This window comes from Petaurus breviceps, unplaced genomic scaffold (genome assembly GCF_028583685.1).
Source record: "Petaurus breviceps papuanus isolate PSGF00001 unplaced genomic scaffold, PetGlider_PUasm1.0 91133, whole genome shotgun sequence".
Lineage (NCBI taxonomy): Eukaryota > Metazoa > Chordata > Mammalia > Diprotodontia > Petauridae > Petaurus > Petaurus breviceps.
Window position 1 is genome coordinate 74556713 of NW_027187419.1, and position 22647 is coordinate 74579359.

Below are 22647 nucleotides of genomic sequence, written 5' to 3' on the forward strand. Positions count from 1 at the left end.
CTGTCTCTCTCTCTCTCTCTCTCTCTCTCTCTCTCTCTCTCTCTGTCTCTGTCTCTGTCTCTCTCTCCTCTCCCTCTCTTCCCTTTTTTCTTCCCTCTTCACTCTTTTCCTCCTCTTTCTCTCTCAAAATACATTCAAAGTTTGTTCTTTTAGTAAAATGCCATGAGTGGCCAATCAGAGTCTATATATGCAATTGTAAATGCAATACCTCTGCAGTTGCATCTGCTTTGATACAATTTCCCTGTGCTAAAGATCTCACTAGCCATCAATGTGTGTACCAGATGGAGCTAGCTGCTTTGACACTACACGGTACCTGTAAGCCATCCAACAGTTTAGAGGAATTAAATTACTCCATCTGTTCTTGCAGCTTGCTCAGAGACTGTCCCTTCTACATTAACTTTTTTGTTTGTTAATAAATAACGAAGAGATGCTTTGTAAATTCTAGAACTTGGCTGAATCATAAGAGCTGACAAAATTCTCCCAGTGCTGACTGAACTAATTGATTAGTAGACCAGGATGCATTGAGTGTTTCTGGGCATTTAGGTGGCACAGTGAGACTAAAGTCAGGAAGACTCATCTTCCTGAGTTCAAATCTAGCCTCAGACACCTACAAGTTGTATGACTCTGGACAAGTCACTTAATGCAGTTTGCCTCAGTTTCCTCATCTGTAAAATTAACTCCAGGGTCTTTGCCAAGAAAACCCCAATTGGGATCACAAAGAGTCAGACACGACCGAAAAGAATGAAAAACAATGATTGAGCATTTCCATGTGTATAATATTGTGCTAGGCACTGTGGGGGTAAAAAAGAAATCTATTTTGACTCCTAAGAAACTTACAATCTAATTGATGAGAAATAGATATGACAAGGTAAACATATGAAATGATTATTGAACAAGTGTTGTATATTGATTTTTTTAAGTGCTAAAGTACATGCACAAGCAATTAGGTATGTATATTAAGAGTACATTGTGCCAGATAAAAAGTGAAAAGAAATTTTAAGTAAAAAGAGATCAGCATGACCTGGGTCACTGTGAAATCTTCAGGGGGAGATCAATCTTGAGCTGAGCTTTGAAGAACAGATAAGATGAGACAGTGGAGAAGGAAAGAATATTTCAGGAGCAGCAAATAACATGAATATGGAAACAGAACTATAAGCATATAGTATGGGATTGAAAAAGTCATCTATTAAAAAAATGTTGAGTGTTTAAAGGACAGATAAGACATAGTTTTTGCTATCCACTGAGTTTTCAATCTAGCTGAAAAAAGAAAATTATACTACAGACTTGTCTTCATGAACAATATCAGTCAATAAACATTTATTAAGCACCAATATATGCTAGGTACTGTACTAAGTGTTGGGGATACAAAAAAGAGGCAAAAGACACTCCCTGCCCTCAGGGAACTCACAATCTAATGGAATGAGTCAGAACATATCATAAATATGACCTAGCACATCATAAAATAGTCTGCAAAGCATGGACTTGTCCAAGGTCATACAGATAACATGTGATAAAGCCAAGACCAGAACTCAAATTTCATGATTACTTAAACACTGCATTTTTGGCTATAGGAACTCAGAGGAGAGAGAGACTGATTACCATATGTTTATTATAGAAGGCTTCATGGAGGAAATGGCATTTCATCTAAGCCTTGAAGGACAAGTAGTATTTTATTTTGTGACCTGTAGTTTAAGCTGTTTTCTCAGACTGTATTGGCAGGATATGATGGTTCACAGCCTCATAAACAATGCAATCATAGGGTATTAGTTGGGCTGTGGCAGAGACAGGTCTTCTAGCACCAACATATTAGCACACAACTGCTGAAATTACCAACAGATGAAGAGAAGAAGCCCAGAACTGGGGGCAGAGAAAGACACACTGACCACAGGAACAGAAGAACAATACGCAGAAATAATGATAAACTTAGAGAAAAGCAGCAGAACATAGCATTATGACATTACCAGAGCAGTCATCATACCTCCAGGATCAAGGATGTGTGTTGCTCTGGTCATGTGTGTGCCCTGGCCAGATGTGTCCCCTACATATATGCCCTCAATACATTACCCTTATCACATGAGTTCTAGGCACATGTTCCTTCACATATAGATTAAGAGCCTCCCCCTCCTTGGGCACTTTTTTCTGATGCTAAGATGTTAGCAGGGTCAATCAGCAAACAATAAAAGGAGTTAATCACTAAATTTTCTCGGCAAATACATATGTCAAGGAAACTTTTTTTGACTAGAAAATGAACTGTCTTTGGACTTCTTCCTTACAGAAACCAAATCAACTAAAACTGCTTTAGTTGCCCTTCACATGACCAGCTCATAAATATATAATACATTTTGAACAGTTAAATGATAGGGTTTTTTTTATTTTAAATTATATCGTTTCCACAGAGCTACAAATAGGTTGAGCAGAGTATAAACTGAAGTTATTCTTTACCATAAAATTGCCACCAAGCAATAACCTATTAAAAAGCTAGACTGGGGTAGGGAACCTGTGACCTTCTAGGTCCTCTGGTACAGCTTTTTGACTGAGTAGTCCCAGTTTTACAGAACAGATCCTTTTATTAAGGGGATTTGCTCTGTGAAGTTTGGATTCAGTCAAAGGGCCGCCCTTGAGGATTTAGAGGGCCACATGTGGTCTCAAAGCCAGGTTCCCCACCCTGAGCTAGACATTCTAGGATCCATGCACCTAGTAAGACTCAATATATATTAAACGAATGAGTTACCTATATAGCCTGACTTCTAACTCTAACTGTGTCTGATTCTTTAGCCTTTCTGACACACCCTGTGAACGGCCACTATCTTTTAGGGGTACAAGAAGTATAAGGAACTACTTAATTCTCAGCCCTTGCAGCCCTCTAGAAATTCACAGTCAAGTCAACAATCATTTATTACACTCGACTGTATGCCAGGCACTGTGCCTTCACAGCTAATAATAAGTTCTCTCATCTACATCTACATCCATGGCCTTGGACTTTGGTTCTAATTCTATCCCAAAGCAAGAAAAATTATTATAATGAGTTTTAGGTTAATTACTCACTTGTTCAGGACTAAATCAGCTTTCTTCTGTTTCAGTTGGTTGTTAGCAAAAGGCAGAGATTGCTTCCTTACTAATATAAACAGTCTGATCTTGGTTTTTCACATCTAAGGGGAAGGGCTAATTTTATTACCAGAACACCTCTCAAGTACACCCCCTTCTCATTTGTGACACTGCCATCACCATGGTATAGGTCCTTATCACCTCACACCTGGAATACTACAATAGTCTACCTGTCACAAGTCTTTCCCGACTCCATTCCATCCTCCATATAGCTATCAAGTCCATCTTGTTCGTGTCTGACCGTGCCATCCAACCTTATTCAATAAACTTTGGCTGCTCCCTATCACCTCCAGGGTCAAATATAAAGCCCATGATGTCATTGATGTGAGGACTCATTCTAGCACTTCAGACTGCAACCCATCCATATCTCCTTCTCCTCCTGTGTTTCTCTAGTTAACAGGAGGTTAACAGTGCATCTCTCGGGCTACCAATTTGTTTTCCTTCACTGTCACTAAATGGTGGACTGGACTCCTTTTCTCACCATATCCGGGGTGATCTCATTTATATGACCCTTTGTAATGATCATGATTGGTCATCTGCTGCAACCTGTGTCTACCACTGTGTCTCTCCATTGCTCTTTGTATCACAAAGAATCATCAAATTGTTATGCTTCAGAACTAGTGATGGCCCATGCTTCACAACAAGGGAATATTTACATGAAAAAGATGAGTTTTTGCTTCAGGAAGCAGTTGGGGATAGAAGAGCTCTCTGCATAGTTTCCCAAATGCAATCCAGGCCCAGGCCAATTCTAAGCCCTACTTATTGTCTGTCCAAGTTATATATACCAATAGACTAACACAATGGGTTTTCCATACAAATGCTTATCACCGTGTAGACAAGGAGCTCTTTGCCTTTTTGAGGTCATGGTCCCCTTTCAGTCATCTGGGGAAGTCATAGATCCTTTTCAGAATCATGTGTTTAAATACAAAAAATGAAGTACATAGAATTACACAGAAAACCAATTATATTAAATAGTTAAAATTTTTAAAAAGTTCATGGACCCCAGGTCTGTTATTCTATATAATAGTTACTCTTCATCCACCCTCTCATTTCCCACTCATGACTTTATCGTGCCTCTTGTACTGAGTATCTTCCCCTCACACCTTTTTCATCTTCTTTTTACATGTTATCTTCCCCCATGAGCATCTTTAGGGCAAGGACTGTCTTTTGTCTCTCTTTGAATCTTCAGCACTTAACATAGAGTATGGTACATAATTGGCACTCAATAAATGCTTATTGACTGACTCTTTTGGCATTAAAAGCCCTTCATAACCTGCCCCACACATGTTTCCAGTCTTGGTGCACCTTGCACTACGTCCCCCCTTACCCCCATGTGCTTTGTGAGTCAGTGATACTGGCCACTTGGCAGCTCCTCTCACAACACATTCCATCTCCCAACCTGGGATATTTTCACTGGCTGTTCCCCATGCCTAGATTTCTCTCCCTCCTCATCTCTACTTTCTGACTTTCTTATCTTCTTTCAAGTCCCAGCTAAAAGCCCAACTTCTACAAAAGGCCTTTCCTGATCCTTCTTAATGTTAATGCTTTCCCTTTGTTGATTATCTTCAATGTATCATATAGCCTGTTCATATATAGTTGTTTTTATGTTGTGTCCCCTTCCCCCATTAGACTGTGAACTCCTTGAGAGCAGGGACCACTTTTTGTCTTTCTATTCCCAGAACTTACCACAGTGCCTAGCACATAGTAGACAATTAATACATATTTATTGACTTCTAGTTACTAAGTACTGCTCTCCCAGTAAACAGGTTACGACCTTGTTTTCTTATGACAGAGTCCTTGCCTGGTAGTCCCAGTGAGAAAATTCCGAGGCTCCGAACTCTAGTCTCCCTGTTATTAGTCTCTGATTCCTGATGAGAACCTCTTGATGCCAGCTACCCACTAATCTAAAAACCCTGTCAAATGCCAGGATAAGGGAATTCTCAATTCAACTTGATAAGTTTAAAGGATGATTAACCTTTATTTGGAATTCTGGTGGTATCTCATCAATCAAGGATTGTAGGATTACAAGGCTGTAGATTTAGAGATGAAAGGGAAATTGGAGTCTATTTAATCCAGTTTTTTCATTTTATAGATGGCCCAAAGAAGTTGAATGATTTGCCTAAGGTCACAGAGGTTGTAAATGATGCATCAAAACCAGTGCTCTTTCCTTTGAAACAAGCAGCCTCCCCAGTGATTGATTTCTTCAGTAGTAGGTCATCAGCCATTTTTTTGTTGTTGTTGTCCTATAACAATGAAGTCTTCTAAAGCCTCCTTTTATAGAAGGCTCACAGCTTTCCAAGTAACTCCATTTTCCATAAGCAGCATAAAGCACCATGTTCCCCCTTCCATAAGTTGATCACATGAAATCTCACAACCATGTAAATAATGATTCGGGTCAGGATTTGGTCATATAACTCCATGCTTTGTTTTGCTTCAACTCCACCAAACACCATGCCCTGCTCTGGGTACCCCCTGGTGACCAGTCCCCCCCCCCACACACACACACACACATTTTTCATCTTTCTTTTGTGTATTGTCTTTACCGTTAGAATATTAGCTACTTGAGGGCAGGGATTGTCTCTTTTTTCTTATTTATATCTATTAATGCTTAGCAGACACTTAATAAATGCTTATTGAAATGAACTGAATAGTTAGCTGAGGAGTCATGGTGCTATGTGGACCTTTTTTCAGGGGACAGACCCAAGTATAGCAGAGTTGAGTGGTGGAGGATGGAGAGAGAAGCCTGGAGTGTACACAAGCTCCCCTCACCAGATCTGCTAATGGCTGCCTTGAGGTATATGCACATGCTCTTATGCTGCTTAACCCTACAACTTGAGAGGAGAGTTACTACACCCCAGGTTCTGAAATCTTGCCTTCTATAAACAGAAGGGGGAGCTCCTGGGCAACACCACTCTTGGGGTTACCTCTAACAACTGCAAGTGTGAAAATTTATGGATTTGTTTTCGGGAGAAATAAGGTAATTTCCTGGGCAGTGACAACTTCTTGAGGAAAATAAGTGCTCATTTGTAATCTCCTGACACCAGAGAAGAAACAAGGGTCCTCAAAACATTGGGGTGGGAGTGTGGTAAGAAAATCCCTGGTCTTACCCATCAGTTATTTCATGAATTATTCAAACAGTGCAGGTTCTATGGGAAAAGAATGTCCTCTCTACCAGCTCCAAGTTTCCTTCTTTCTAGGAGAGTCCAAGCCCTCTGGATAATGCCACAGAGTAGATGTCTGTACCTTTCACGGGTGAAAGTAAGAGTCACCAGAATGTATGGGGGAGGGAGAGGAGAGCAAGGCAGTCCTAAATGTCTTTCTCCTTTGGGGGAGCCCAAAAAAGTCCAAAAGTGTTTTACTATGAGTCTGAGGACTGTATAGGGCCTTGAAGGAAAAACAAGAATTCCTTCAGTAAAAGAAGACCATTATTGCTTGTTAATGGACTCTAATGAATCATTAATGTATTTTCTGCATTTCTGTGAGGTGAAATAAAAGCTGCTCTGTACCCAGTAGACATAACCTTGAGTGCTTGTGTGGGACCTGGAGTCTCTTTTACCTACATCTGTAGAATCTGAGAAATGAACTATATCCAAAGAATATTCAGAAGTTTCTCAGGGCCATCTCTGGGTGGGACAAAGAGGTTGAATTAGCCGATTGATTGAATCCAGCCGACGTAAGCCCCAGAGCTTAAGATGCTGGACTATGGGTTATTCCTGACATATGGATTTGTCCTGCTCCTCCTTAGAGAGTCACTCTGGATCTTGAACTCAGTTTAAACAACATATATACCAATTTAGAACTGGAAGGAGCCTCAGAAGTCATCTAGTCCAACCCTCTTGATTTACAGGTGAAGAAACTGATCCCCAGAGAAGTTAAGTAACTCGTCCAAGGTCACTAAGATAGCAAATGGAAAAATCAGGATTTGAGCCCAGTTCCTCTTAGGTTAAATCCAGTTCTCATTCCAGTTTCTCTTGTATTAACAGTTGTTATGTCTTTTCAATCTTTTTTCTACCATTGATTGATTTCCTGATATGGAGAACAACCTTCAGATTTCTATTCCTAGATGCCTATTTGTTGAATAAGAAACCATTAACCTTGCTCCCATGTTCTGGCCCCCAGATTTTTCCTAAGCCCACGGACCTGTTGGGATTTCTAGTCCTGGCTTTCTTTCAACAGCCCTGCTTCTGAGAGCAGGTGGCCCTTATAGCCCAGCACATTTAATCATAAAAGGAACCAATGAATTCTGCTTCTAAGTATCACAGGAATAGCCACATGGAGGATTCTCAGGGTTGTCATGGTGACAGTCTTTCAAAGCACTCTGTGCCTGGGTGTGAACTCCAATGATAGACAAAGGCTTAGACTTGCAATGTATTCTTTGCGCTCAAAATATCACTTATTAAACGGCTGCAGCCTTGAACCTTCCACAACAACCCAAAAGACCTACCTTACCCCAAAAGAAGCCTTGCTTCCCAATATGCATCCAAGACAGCATGAATACTTCTGGTGGTATGGATTACAATTAGGTCAACAGTGGCAAGAACCTTCTACTGGAAAGTATCCCAGAAGGAAATGGAGAGCCTGCCCTTCACACTGTCAAGAATGAGTGTCTGTGAATTTGTAGAACATCTGAGTGTAATAAATGCAGCTAACTCTTTGTCTAGCTTAGCAACTTGTTAGTTACCCTATATGAGTAGCAGAATGGCAAACTTGGAATCAGCAAGGACTAGGTTAAAATTCTATCTGACATTTACTCACTGTGAGACCCTGATCAAATCCCCTAACCTTTCTGAACTTCAGTATTCTGGTCTGTAAAATGAGTATACTAGTACCTACTTCTAAGAACTTAGGGGATCAAATGGCATAATATGCCCCAAATTATAAATATCAGTTATTGTTAATATCAAATGATTGCAGCCTAAACCTAAAACCTCACCACTCATTAGCCTCTCCTACTTAATACTTGTGACTCTTGTCTTTCATCCCTTCCATGTTAGTTAGCACTCCCTTCTCTAGCCCATTCTGATCTAAGCATCTGCCCAGTTCCTGAGCTTGACTTGTTTGTACTATAATTCTGACCCCTACCCATATGGGAACTTCTCCACTGTGAGTCCATGTCACCCACCCCAAACCAAGGAGGGCTCAGTCAGCATCAATTTCCATGCTCCATCACTGTGTAATTTAGTCATAAACATATATAACTCAGAACACTTGAAGAAAGTCAGAAAATCCCTGACATTGTATCCTATATCTAGTAGGTACTCAACAAATTTTTGATGATTCAGTTCCTTTTATCAGACAATTATTAAGTACCTACTCATCACCAGGTACCTTTGTCCCTTACTACTTGTGAAAATTACCTAATCTCTCTGGGTCTCCATTTTTTTCATCTACAAAATAAGGGAGCTGAACTAGATGTCTCCCAAGTTCTTTTCCAAATATAAAGCAATGATCTTATCAATTGTTCTTGTTATAATTCAGTTGTGTCTGACTCTTTGCTACCCCAGGCAAACTGTGTTAAGTGATTTGCCCAGGGTCACACAGCTAGTAAGTGTCTGAGTCCAGATTTGAACTTAGGAAGGTGAATCCTCCTGACTCCAGGTCTGGCACTGTGCCACCTAGCTGCCCTATGTAACAAAGACAATAACACAATAGCCAAGTTTACATTCTCCTACATGCAGATAATGATAAGGAGAGTTACAATGACAACTACTATTAACTCATTGAACAAAGTTAATTCAACTGAGCCAATTAAGTTTCCAATCTATTACCATGGCGTAGTTTGCAACATGCTCTAAGCAATTGAGCTAAACCACACCAGTGTCCCACAAAAGGTTTGTCTGAAAAAAAAAATGTTATTGCAGTCCTTTTAATCCGTTCAGGCAACAGCATTATTCAACAACATCACAACTAATCTCGATGGGGTTTTCTGTTGCCATATTTCAGTGGGAAAAAAAAAAATTACTTGTATCTGAGGAAATAGGACATGATTCCTGACCTAAAAACCTGGCCTAGGTCTAGTAATTCTGGCTTCTCAAATTTTGTATTACAGATGGAATATCTTAAAAATACATTTTTTTTCTTTTAAAAGAATAGTTTCTTTATTTAACAAGTTAATTGGAATAGAAAACATCCACATTAAAGAAATAGTGTTACTCGTGCTTATTCTGTAGGAATTCTATTGCATATGAGCCGTTCGTTTATCATTAACTAAGTCAGAGTCACAAAGTCTTTTGGGTCTAGTTATAAGGGATTGTTCTATAAATGTTCCCAGTGATTGTCCTCTAGCATTGCTTCCCACAGATGAATGCTCATCAAGTGCCTCTCTATTCAACACATAGAAAGCACAGAAACACTTAAGCAAAATGTTTTACATGCATTATTAATAAACAATAAATGATGAACAGATGTTTTCTACTAAAATTATCATAAACCTTGCTAAATCATATGGAATAGCCACATGTAAATAGCTGTGCAAACTCCCCATTTAGTCAACAAGTAAAATCAATCAGCTTTTGTAATCACCTCCTATATGTCAGGCACTAGGCTAAGCTCTGGGGATATAAAGAAAAGGCGAAAAACAATCCCTGCTCTCAAGGAGCTCACGATCTAATGGGAAAGACAACATAAAAATAACTCAGTATAAACGAGATAAAGATAAAATAAGCTGGAGAGGATTCTGGGAAGATGGTGGAGTAGGTTAGAAAACTCCAAGCTCTCAAGATCTTCTCCCACAAAAGAGGTTTGGTTTTCGTTTCAGGCTAAAGGGAAGAACTGAAGATCTGGGGCAAGAGGCATCATTTCCCATACCCCAGGGCTAGAGGTGATTACAAATAATTAGGCAAAAATGCACAAGCAAAGGAGAAAGAATCCAACCACAGTAAACTATTATGAGGATAGAGATGACCATGGTTCATCTTCAGATGAAATAAAGGAACCCCCAAAGAGTAATGTCAAATGGTCACCTGCACAAAAAGAATTCATGGAAGACCTTAAAAAAGACTACAAAAATCAAGTGACAGAGATGGAGGAAAAACTAAAAAAGAAAATAAGAATAATCCAAGAAAAATAAGAAGGGTCTAAAAAGAAAGTTAAGCAATTAGAAAAGGAGATCCAGAATATTTTAAGGAAGAAAATGACACCTTGAAAACTAGAATTGGGCAAAGCAAAGCCAGTGAAATTATAAGAGATCAAGAAATGATTAAACAAAATAAGAATAAGGAAAAAATAGAAGAGAAAGTGAAACATAAGAAAAACAACAGATTTGGAGAACAGATCAAGAAGAGAAAATATAAAAATAATTGTACTAATTGAAAGTTATGATAAAAAAATTCTTGATATGGTAATACAAAAAACAATCAAAGAAAATTGCCCTGAAGCACAAGAACAAGGGGGGAAAGTAGGAAAAGAATAAATCCATTGATCCTCACTTAAAAGAGATCCTATGAGGAAAACTCATAGGATATCATAGTCAAATTCTGAAACCTGCAGGTCAAGGAAAAAATATTAAAAGCATTAAGATATTTAAATATGATGGTACCACAATCAGAATTACACAAGACCTAGTAGCAGAAACATTAAAAGACCACAGGTCTTGGAACACAACCTATCAAAGAGCAAAAAAACTGGGGCTCTGGCCAAAAATATCATACCCTGCAAAGTTAAATATTATCCTGAATGAAAAACACGGACATTTGATAAACTCTCAGACTTTCAATACTTCGTTTAAAAAAATCCTGAACTTAATAGAAGATTCAACATATAAGAACCAAGGGGCTCTTGGTTCATAAGACAAATAACAAAGGCGCATAACAAAGACTGATTATAAGGGATCCATAAGGACAGACTGTTAACTTTTTACATATGTAAAATGGATGTCTAAGATTCTTATCAATAATGATGTAGCTTATAAAAAAGATTGGGGTAAACCTAAGAATGAAATAATTTTAAAAGTAAAATCATTTAAGAACAGCTTAAAAGAGTATTTATTTGAAGTGCAAAAGGAAGAATTGAGACAGAAGAATTAGATGGGGGAAGAGGACTGGTAGTTCTGGTAACCTACTTTCATAGGGAATGGGTTTAAAAGGGGACAATACAATATATATCTAGAAGAGTATAAAAGTCTTCTAAATTCAGAAGAAATAAAATGGTAGGGGCATAGGGAAGGGGGAGAGGACAAGGGAGAGATCTTTAGAGGGGAGGGTGTGGAAATAGGTAAAATAGGGGTATAGAAGAGTGCTTAGATTTATGGGAATGGGAGGATAAAGGAGGGATCCTTGGAGAGCAGGTAGGCAAGTTATAGGAGGGCAACGTTAGGTAGAAGTAAAGTAGAGGAGGCAAGAGGGATAGGAAACAAGAAATAGAATCATACATAAAAAACAAAGATCAGGAGTAGAATAGGTTTGGGAAAGTATATGTCTATATATGTATGCATGTATGTATATGTGTAAGTATATATCTATAGCTATAGAGAAACATCTAAATTTTATTGTAACCTTCTGGGGGAATTTAGGTGGAGAGGGGAAAAAAGAACAAAGTAAAAAAGTACACAGTAGAAAACAAAAGAAAACTCACAAGAAAGCAAAGACAATTCTCAACACAAGTATTATTTATCATGTAGACTTTCTTGAAATGAAAATCTATTGTTACCTATTTTGAATCCTCTCTTATGTTCTATGATGTACCCAACATGTTTTTTTTCTTTCTAACTTTGTATTTAAGCTCCAGTATTTAAGTTTATAATGTTTTTGTTTCTTTTCTCTATTCTGTATTTGTGGTCTGACATTTGAGTCTAAAATAATATTTTGAAAAAGCAAAAAAAAAAGATAAGATAAGCTGGAGATGATCAACAGAGGGAAGGAAGTATGATCAAGGAAGATCAGGAAAAAAAAGCAAAGGTTAAGATTTTAGCTGGGACTTGAAGGAATCTAGATAAACCAGGAAGAAGAGATGAAGAGGGTGCATTCCAGGTCTGTGGGATAGTCAGTAAAAATAGACAAATGTATTATAAACAACTGTTTAAATCCTTTATGTCCCAATGCATTTGATACTAAAGTATTCTCATTTAAGTGATTACAGGTAGGTATGATAGACTGAAATAACAATTACAATTTTGTTTTTTGGAATTTAGGAAACCAAGTGTCACCTATAAGATGTACCTGTAGGGTCAATGAACTTTAGAGCTGGAAAAAGACCAGATTACCTCTAATTTTATTTCCATCTCTTAATCCTATCATCATTCTGACCTCATGCTGCAGTGGGGCTTTGCCCACCCAAAAACTATTGGGGTTTCATGATGTGTTGTGGTGGAACTGTCTCAAAGAATTCAGAGTTAGACCACCTCTAATCCAAATATAGGCATTTGTTAAGATTTAAGCTTCTCATGAAGCAGGCTAAATTCCAAGAGGAACTAACAACTTCAGAGAAAACAAGATGGCTTCTTATAGGGGAGAGAAACTGATTACACAATCAAAATTTAAATACAATATAGAAATATGATTAATATTAAAAAGGCAGGAGGAGTTTGTTAATGGCTTAGGTAATAGAGGAGTGGTTCCATCTATGGTTGGGTGGTTAAACATTCTGGTCATGCTGTCCTCTAATTGGCTAGCTATTGTGGTCTTGTCTGGTCAAGTTAGATAGTTAGGTATTGTGGTCCTGTCTTGGGCTAGATGGATGATGTAATTGTGATTGAATACAAGAACACACCTGTTTCTGTGGGAATGGGTCTGGGGGCAGTGACCAGGTAGAGGCAGTAGCTGGGTTCCCATCACATGGAAACACGTGTTCTTTCTGTGGGAACTAAGAGTTCAGGGACACACCTGTTGTTCCAGTGAGCAGTGAGGCAGATGTGAAGAAGTTAGGACATTGGCCTGGGGTGAGGGAGGGTTTAGGTAGGTACAGTGGGGCTTACAATGAAGTTAGAATATTGAGGCTGGGGCATCTTTATTAGGATTCCATCATTCAGAATTAGAAGAGAACTCAGAAGTCATGTAGACCAACCCATACCTGAGTAAGAACCCACTCTTCAACATACCTAGCAAGCAGTCATTTGGCCCTTGCATGAAGATCTCCAATGAAAGGGCTACTTCCCATGGAAATCATTCCACTTGTGGATAACTCTAACTGGTAAGACATTTCCTCTTACATCAAATCTAAATCTCTTTCTTTATAACTTCTAGCCATTGTTCCTAGTTCTGCCTTCTGGGACTAAGTAGAACATCTGATGTCTCTTTCACATGGCAACCCTCCATATACTCAGACAGCTATATTGTTCCCTGAGTCTTCTCCAGGTAATTAGGTGGCTTTCCTAGAGGCAGCTTAGGTGGTACAATGGATTGAGTGCTGGACCTTGAGTCAAGAACACTCGAGTTCAAATTCAGATGTTTACTAGCTGTATGACTTTGGACGTGTCACTTAACCTCTGTTTGCCTCAGTTTTCTCATCTGTAAAATTAGAATAACAATAGCATTTACTCCTCAGGCTGGTTGTAAAGATCAAATTAAATAATATTTGTAAATCACTTAGCACAGTGTCCAGCACATGGTAGGTACTGTATAAATGCTAGTTTTTATCATTACCATTGTTGTTGTTGTTCCAGACTAAATATCTTTAGTTCCTTTGTCCAACTGGCATGTGCTTGAGGTTATTTGCCATCTTGGTGAACTATCTCTGGATGCTCTCCAGCCTCTCAATATCCTTCCTAAGGCATGGCACCTATACCTGAACACAATATTTCTAATGTAATTTGACCAAAGCAAAGTACAATCCATTCCACTTATTTTTTAGGTAAAGAAACCAAAGGTCAGAAAGTTAAAGTAATTTACTGAGAGCCACATAAAACACTGCATCTTGTACATTTCTAGAATTGTCTATCTTTTCAGAACAGATGTGTTGCCATATATACATCTTCTAGAATGGTGTGCCTAGGTATCTACACGTTTATATGAGTCATTGATTTGTACAAAAGTTTATACTCACAACCCTTGGACAATGGCGATTGGCCTTGGGTCTTCATTAACTTCTCTTAAAAGAAGTCTTGTGAAAATAGCCCCCATGTTATAAGAAACCTCTGTGTGTGTGTGTGCATGTGTGTGTGAAGAGAAAAGATCATGGACAAATTTGCATGCAAGGAATAAGCAAGGTAACGTTTATGAAGAGCTTATATAACGTTTATATTTGTATAGCATTATATAAAGGTAAAGCATTATTTTAAAATAAACATTTAGTCAATCAACAAGTTATTCTGTCTACACAATAACTGAGCTAACTGATGATGGTTTTGACATTATGTAAAGAAATCTCAGCCCTTTAGTTTCTAGTTTTCCCGAGAACACCAACTCACCCCCTGCTTGGCAAGCAAAGCTACAATTTTGTGTTTGTTATGGAAGAGTGGGAGAGTGGATATAGTTCAGAAACTTGTCTTTGAAGAATATCCCTTCAGTAATTAACAATGCTTTTGTTAACATTCCTTGCAAGTCACTGAAATACTTTCTATGTTGCTGGACACAAGAGACTTTCTCCAAATAGAATTTTTTCTCTTAATTAAAATATGCACAATCACTGAGGTGAAGGACCTTTCATACACAGTAATTACTAATTGATATTTTAAATATAAACAATGAAGGCAAGGGCAAAAACCAAGTCATCATTGCAAAAACAGTCACAATCTGCATTCAGTTAAGGAAGCTCTTCAGTGTACATGTTAAACAATACAGCTATGTCTCTATACAGAGACAAACAACTGGCTGAAAGAAGACCAAAGGGTACAATGAGAATCTAACTGGCCTCGGACTCAGAAGATCTAAGTGTGAATTCTGGTTTAAGCCTGACACTTTCTAGCTATGTTACTTTGGACAAATAATTTTGCCTCGCTTTCCTTATGTAGAAAAGAAGGCAATAAACTTGGGGGTGGCTAGGTGACGGCAGTGAATAGAGCACCAGCCCTGGAGTCAGGAGGACTTGAGTTCAAATCCGGCCTCAGACACTTAGCACAAAAACTAGCCATGTGACCTTGGGCAAGTCGCTTAACCCCAATTGCCCTACCCTCCCCCCTCCAAAAAGCAAAAAAAAAAAAAAAGGAATTTATTAAATTATATATATTATATATATATATTTATTCTACTATTATTACACTTACTATATGTGAGGCATTTTGCTAAGTACTAAAGATAAAGAAATAACATTCTCTGACCTCCAAGAGTTTACATCCTAAAGGGGGAGACACCATGTAGAAATATAAGCAATACATAATGTGTACAATAGCAATACAAGGTAGCTTAGGGAAGACGTTTGTAGGTGGGGGGCTCAGGAAAGGCTTCTTGAAGAACGTGACACCTGAGCTTAGCCAGTGCAAAGTCATGGACATAGGAGATGAACCATGATATATGAACCAGCAAAGCAGACCAGTATCACTGGATGGCAGAATGTGTAGCAGGTAATGACGTGTAAGACTAGAAAGGTAGGAAGAGACCAGATGATGGAGAGATTTAAATGTTGATCACAAGAGTTAGATTTGCTCCTAGAGGTTAGTAGAAAATAGAATTTAATAAACTAGAGTTGACTAAATAGGAGAGGAGTGACATGATCAAAACTGTACTTTAGGAAAATCCCATCAGCAAGTAACTACTTAGAGGATGACTTTGACTGGGGAGTAGCTTTGGAAAGGGAGGCCAAATAGGAACCTATTACAATGGCCAGGTGAGAGTTAATGAGGGCTTGAAATTCATCCCAATTCAAATTTTAAAAAATGAGAAAGACAACTTCATCTGTAAATCCCCTCAAACGTTTTCTGAAATACTAAGTTTTCAGTGTTTTCTTCATTGTTACTTCTTTAGGGGTGTTTTCAGCTGAGAAAAAGAAGCCAAGTCTTTAAAGGTCATACTTTATGGTTCATTAACTTCCATTCCACCTTGAAACACTTCCTCAAGGTACTTAATGGGAGGTGTAGAGACCCAAAAGCATTATGCAGTTAGTCTTTTTGTAGCACCCAAGGCATTCATATAAATGAATATAAACACATTCATAGCCTCAGAGGATCAGCCACGGTCTCTATCACCCACGGCTCAAAATTTGGCCAAAACAGCCAAACTAAAAGATCATTACTCAAGGTCCCTTGGGATCTTTAATCTTTATCCACAGCAGGCAGAGCTTAAATCAAGGCTGAACCTTTTCAAAGCCTAGACTGAAATGTGTATAAAGTCAGGTCTGTGTAAATGTAAATTACTTTCAGGAGAAGACAGGAAGGAGGAAAAGAAGGGAATAAGCATTTACATAGCACCTACTATGTGTCTGATAATGTGCTAAGGGCTTTACAAATATCTCATTTCACCCTCAGAACGAGCAAGGTAGGTGCTGTTATTATCCCCATTTTATAGTTGAGGAAACTAAGGAAAACAGAGGTTAAATGTTTTGCCCAGGCTCACATAGCATGTAACTGTCTGAGGTCACATTTAAACTCAGGTCTTCTTGACTCTAGGTCTAAAGTTCTATCCACTATGAACTATTTTGTAATTTTATTTTCTATTGTATTTTATATTTATTTACCTTTCAGAGTTCATACTTTTGATTTCACTTGTTTAGGGGATGCATAGTGAGGAATATAGATCCAATACAGATCCATAGCTGCTGTTAAACTTATACTGTCCAGGTTATGAGGGTTGGGGCCACTCAATGACTTGCCCATAATCATACATTCCGTATGTGGCAGAGACACAGGTATTCCTGAATAGGAAGGCAGTTCTCTATCTACTACACTTAACTCTCCCTTTTAATTTACTTATCTGTATTAATATTTTATCACCTCAGAAGAATGTAACCTCTTGGAGGAAAGGAAAAGTTTCATACTGTGTCTACATTCCCAGCACCCATCAGAGTGCCTAACATGAAGTATGTATTTACAAATATTTGTCGGGGGGAGGCCAGGAAGCACAGCAAGTAAGAGCACCGGCTCCAGTGTCGGGATGACCTGGGGATCAAATCTGGGCTCAGACACTTAGCACCCACCCAGAAACACCTGGCCGTGTAACCTTGAGCAAGGTGGCTCAGCGAGTAAGGGTACCGGCTCCAGTGGGATGACCTGGAGATCAAATCTGGGCTCAGATACTCAGCACCACACCCAGAAATAACTGGCAGTGTAACCTTGAGCAAGTTACTTAACCCCGATTGCTTTAAAAAAAAAAAAATTTGTCGGGCTGAATTTCAGCATTGAATTAAATTCAAAAGATATTCATTGAGAACCTACTATGAGTAGTTCAATTTGCTTATCAGTAAAGGGAGAGAAAAAGATGAGTAAGATGAAGTTCTGGCCTTTGAGGAGTTCGTATACAGAAGACCACAGTTACAGCGATAGGAATAATACAACATAGAATGAGAGAAATCTGTATTAAGCATTAAGTAATATTCAAGGTAGTACAGCTAATAAGGCATACACAAAAGGCTCAGAGGAGGTTGGTAGACTGGAAATAGCATTAGCTTGAGTCAGAGGGCCTGGCTTCAAATTCTACATATGTGTGTGACCTTTGGTAAGTTAAGTATAGGCCTTAGTTTCCTCACCTGTACAATAAGGGTTTGGATTATATGGTTTCTAACGTCCCTTCTCATTCTATATCTATGATCTAATGACTTTATAATGCCTCTAATGGAGAGAATCAAGAAAAGTGTGATTGGGGCGGCTAGGTGGCACAGTGAATGCAGCACCGGCCCTGGACTCAGGAGGACCTAAGTTCAAATCCAGCCTCAGACACAACACAAAAAAAGTAGCCATGTGACCTTGAGCAAGTCACTTAACCCTAATTGCCCTACCTTCCCACCTCCAAAAAGCAAAAAAAAAAAAAAAGTGAGATTAAGGAGGTGCTATTTAAATGGGTCTTGATAGATGAGTAGGTGAATTAGTGTAGGGATATCAGAAGTGAAGAACAAAATAAGCAAAATCATAGAGCTTCAAAGGAGAAGAGAATGATAATTTATGTAATGCTTACTAAGTGCCAGGTACTATGCTAAGTGCTTTATAAATATCTCCTTTGATCCTCGCAAGAACCCTTCAAGGTAGTGTTGTTATTATCCTTATTTTGTAATTGAGGAAACTGAAGCAAACAGAGGTTAAGTGGCTTGCCCAGGATCATACAGTTAGTGTCAGATTTGAATTCTAAGACCATATGGTATATGGAGGAGGAGAAGGAAATGGAGGAGAAGCAGAAGTTATGCTTGAAGAACTATGAGTAATCCAATTTAGCTGGCACATATAGGATAATTACAGGAAAAAAAAGCTGAAAAGATAGTTTAAAGTCATATTACATCCCAAACTGAAGTGTGTAGACTTAATTCAATAGACTAGAGAGAGCCATTAAAGACTTTTGAGCAGGGAATTGACATGATCAAAGCTATACTTTAGGAAGATTAGTCTGGCAACAGATGACAGTTTCAGTTAAATCTAAAGATAGTCAAATACATTTGAACAATTGGCAAGGATAGGGGAAAACACATGTAAACATTACTCACTGAAGTAACAAGATTTGCCATCTACTTGCTGCAGAATGAAAGATTCTCCTTTTGATGTCACTGCAGTTCCCTGGTCCCAAAACAAGATCCTCTGTTGATATCGCCAATATAAACCTATATTAAATATAAACTCTGCTTTAGCATTCAAGGCCCCTATAATATGACTGCAACCTCTCTCTTTTTACAACCCTATCCTTAGACCCATTTCTTTCAAGTCCAATAAGTTCTCATTCCCTTTGGTAGTTCCATTATTAATACACCTAGGGACTCTCATAAAAATCTCCCTTTGGGTCCTTATAATTCATGACTTTTCTCCTCTCTTATACAACTTAAAGTCCACATGCCCTTTTTCCCTCATGAAATTCATTAACTGGTGACATAAAATGTAATTAACTCGATTTCCCCAACCCAGTATAATACTCAGGGCACACCAGAATCGAATTGAAGAGTAAAATGCAGAGCTGAAAATCATTCTCATAATGTTTTTGACAAGTTCCAAGCAGTCGTGTTATACTTCCAGGTTATAACCCCAAAACTGGAGGTTAGAGAGGAAGAAGCATTAGAAACTATGGCCCTCCTCCTCTAAAAAGTACTACCCATTCCATGGCATCTAGCAAATGCCCAAAATGCTACCTTTAGGACTATCCACAGCTAATTCTCAGTGTTTTTGTATTCTAGGTTAGTTACCCTGAAAGACTTCCACTTATATAAGTTTTAATCTTATCCCACAACTATCATCTTTAAGTGGATTTATCATTTGAGGGCCATCAAGATTAGTGTTTGCAATTAGGGCAATGAAGCACATGGACAAAGTGAGTGATTCAATTCAACAAGTATTTGATGAGCATTTATTTTCCAGGAATAAGCAAAATCTTATTGATCACCTATTTTAATCAAATGTTTCTTGTTCCCCTAATAATTGCCAAAGCATTTAATAAGTTTTTATCCTTCAATGTATGTAACACTTTACTAGGTACTGGAGGGAAATAGAAATATAAAACACTACTCCGTAGGCACCACACAAATATTTATTTGTGTGCATGTTGTCTTCCTCCGTTAGAATTTCAGCTTCTTAAAGATAAGGATAATTTTTACTTTGGCTTTGTATTCTCAGTGCTTGGCACAGTGTCTAGCAAAGAGGAAGTGCTTAATAAATGCTTGTTGATTAATTGATACATTACTTTCCCCCAAGAAGATTATAATCTGCTTAGGGGAAAAAAGACCTACATATGAAACAGTTATAAAATAATGTAAGAATGCAGATAATTACATACAAAAATAAGACTAAAGTCAATAATTATTACAGGATTTCAGAGGAGGGAAAATTAAGAATAGACTGGAATGGTCAAGGAAGGTTTTGTGAAAGAGATAGGATTTAAACAGGGCTCTAAATAATGAGGAAGATTTGAATAGAAAGAAAGGAGGGGAGAAGACATACTAGGTTTGAAGAAAATCTAAAATAAACAAGAGTTCAGTGGAAAGAATAAAGATTCAGAAGGTGATGGGGTAGAATAAAAATGTATCTGGCAGGAGGAGAGGAAATGAAAGAATTCAAGCAAAGGAGAAGGAAGGGAGGGAAGATCAAAGGAAGGAAGGAAGGAAAAGAAAGGGAGGGAGGGAGGAAAAAAGGAAGGGAAGGAGGGAGGAAAGAAAGGAGGAAGGAAGGAAAGGAAGGAGGGAGAAAATGAAAGGCTGACTGGTGATTGTCCTTCATTCTCAAAGAGGACAAAAATGACATCATTAAGTTGTGGTCATAGCATAATGTGTCCAACTGTGGCTGATCAGACCAATACAAACTCAGAAGGCTCTACCAAAATGTCAGGTACAAATAGTCCATACAAACATTTGGAGTGGAGATGTCTCCAAATTTGCACATCTTATGTTTCTTTTGAGTTACTGCAATTTCTGCTTTGCTCAGAGTATACCTTCTTTGATACAGGCATAACATGCTGGGCAGTCCTCTGCTTGTGTCTCCCAAGTTTCCTAATCAATGCCAAAGTTCTTCAAAGAGACCTTGAGAGTGTCTCTGTGTTGCTTCTTCTGACCTCCATGTGAGTGCTTGCTTTGTGTGAATTTTCTGTAAAATAGTCTTTTAGGCAAATGTACATTTGGCATTTGAACAGTTTGGCCAGCCCATCAGAGTTGCTCTATCTGCAGTAGAGTTTGAATGCTCAAGAAAGGACCCCAGTGTTCAGTACCTTATCTTGCCAGGTGACCTTCAGAATCTTCCTAAGACAATTCAAATCGAAGTGATTCCGTTTCCTGGCATAGCACTTGTTATGTTATCCACGTTTCACAGGCATACAACAATCAGGTCAACACAATGACTCTGTAGAACTGCAGTGTGGTACTTAGTCTAATACCTGTTCTCTCCCACATTTTCTTCTGGAGTCTCCCCAACACTGGGCTAGCCCTGGTAATGCATGTGTCAACCTCATCATCTATGAGGACATCCCCAGAAAGTATACTTACTGTCAAGGTAAGTGAACTTATCTACAGCATTCAAAATTTCTCCACTTCCTGTTAATGATGGTTCCATGTGTAGACGGTGTAGTGAAGGCTGGTGGAGAATGTGTTTTCTTGGTATTAATTGTCAGGCCAAAATTAGCACAAGCTACAAAGAATCAATCCATGTTTTGTTGTTTCTAAGTCTTAGAGGCTACATGGAGTATGCAATCATTTGCAAACAAAAGGTTTTGTTCCAATTCTCCCTCCACTTTAGTTTTAACTCAAGTTAAATAATTTACCGTCACTCTACTAGCTGACCTTGACACCATTTTCATCTTGGTTGAAGGCATGTGACAACATTGCTGAAAACATGCTAAAAAAAATGGGAGCAAGCATAGTCTTATTTGGCTCCATTGGTGGTTAGGAAAGTGTGAAAGCATTGTCCATTATCCAGAACCCAGGCAAGATGCCATCATGAAACTGTCGTACAATATTGATGAATATCTCCAGGTGACCAAATTTTGCCATAATTCTTCACAAGCCCTCACAACTGACAGTGTCAAAGGCCTCCATTAGATCTACAAATGTTGCATTAGAGACAAGTCTGTTTTGCTCCTGGCATTTCCCCTGAAGTTGTCAAGCAGAAAACACCATATTAATCATTCCTCAGTCCTTTCTGAAGCCACACTGGCTCTTGGGCAGATGACTGTCTTCCAGGTGAAGACCTGGAGACTCTCATCATAGGGTCTCCATTGACTCAGTCTCATCACTGATATGCCAAAAGAGGACAAGCTTATAATTCTGGATGACTTTAATGCCAGAGTAGGCTTAGACTATCAGATATGGCAGAGTCCTTGGGAGGAATTGAGTTAGAAACAACAGTTACTACTGAAGTCTTGTGAATCTCATGACCTCATCATCAACACTCTCTTCCATTTACCTAAGTGGAATAAGACTTTATGGATGCACCCTCAAAGCAAACATTGGCATTTGGTAGACGATGTCATTGTAAAGAGAAGAACAGACAGGATGTGAAAGTGATGAAGGCATTGTGTAGCACAGAGTACTAACCATAAACATATCCCTCCAAAGTTAAACATTCACAGTCAACAAAAGTGGTAGTCCCAAGGCAAGACACTATCAAAAGACTTGACATCTACAAATTAGAGTACTCTGAATATGAAATTCTTTGCTAACTTGGAGAGAAAGTTGAGCCAACACACAGTTGTCAATAGTGGAACAGAAAAGCAGTGGGCAGCTTTCAGAGATTTGGTGTACAGAACCACATTTACTCATCTGGGTCAGAACACTTGCAAACATCAAGATTGGTTTGACAAAAATGATAGGGAAATTCAGATACTGCTAAATAAAAAATGAGAACTCCACAGAGTTGACTAGTAGGATAATTCCTGTCTCTAAAACGGCAGCTTTTAATTCCATCAAAAGTAAAGTACAAGTAAAACTCAGAGAAATGTAGAATTCTTAGCTCAGTAAGAAGGCAGCTGAAATTAGTTTTACACTGATAGTAACAATCCAAAATGCTTTTATGATGCCCTGAAGGTTATTTATGGGCCAAAGACCTATGGTACATCTCAACTA

General features: G+C 38.5%; 1 protein-coding gene across 1 annotated transcript in view; it reads left to right on the forward strand.

Annotated features, from left to right (window-relative positions):
* TNFAIP6 (TNF alpha induced protein 6) overlaps window positions 1-22647 on the forward strand; it is a 492222-nt gene that overhangs the window by 101267 nt on the left and 368308 nt on the right. The gene's annotated exons all lie outside the window — the stretch shown is intronic.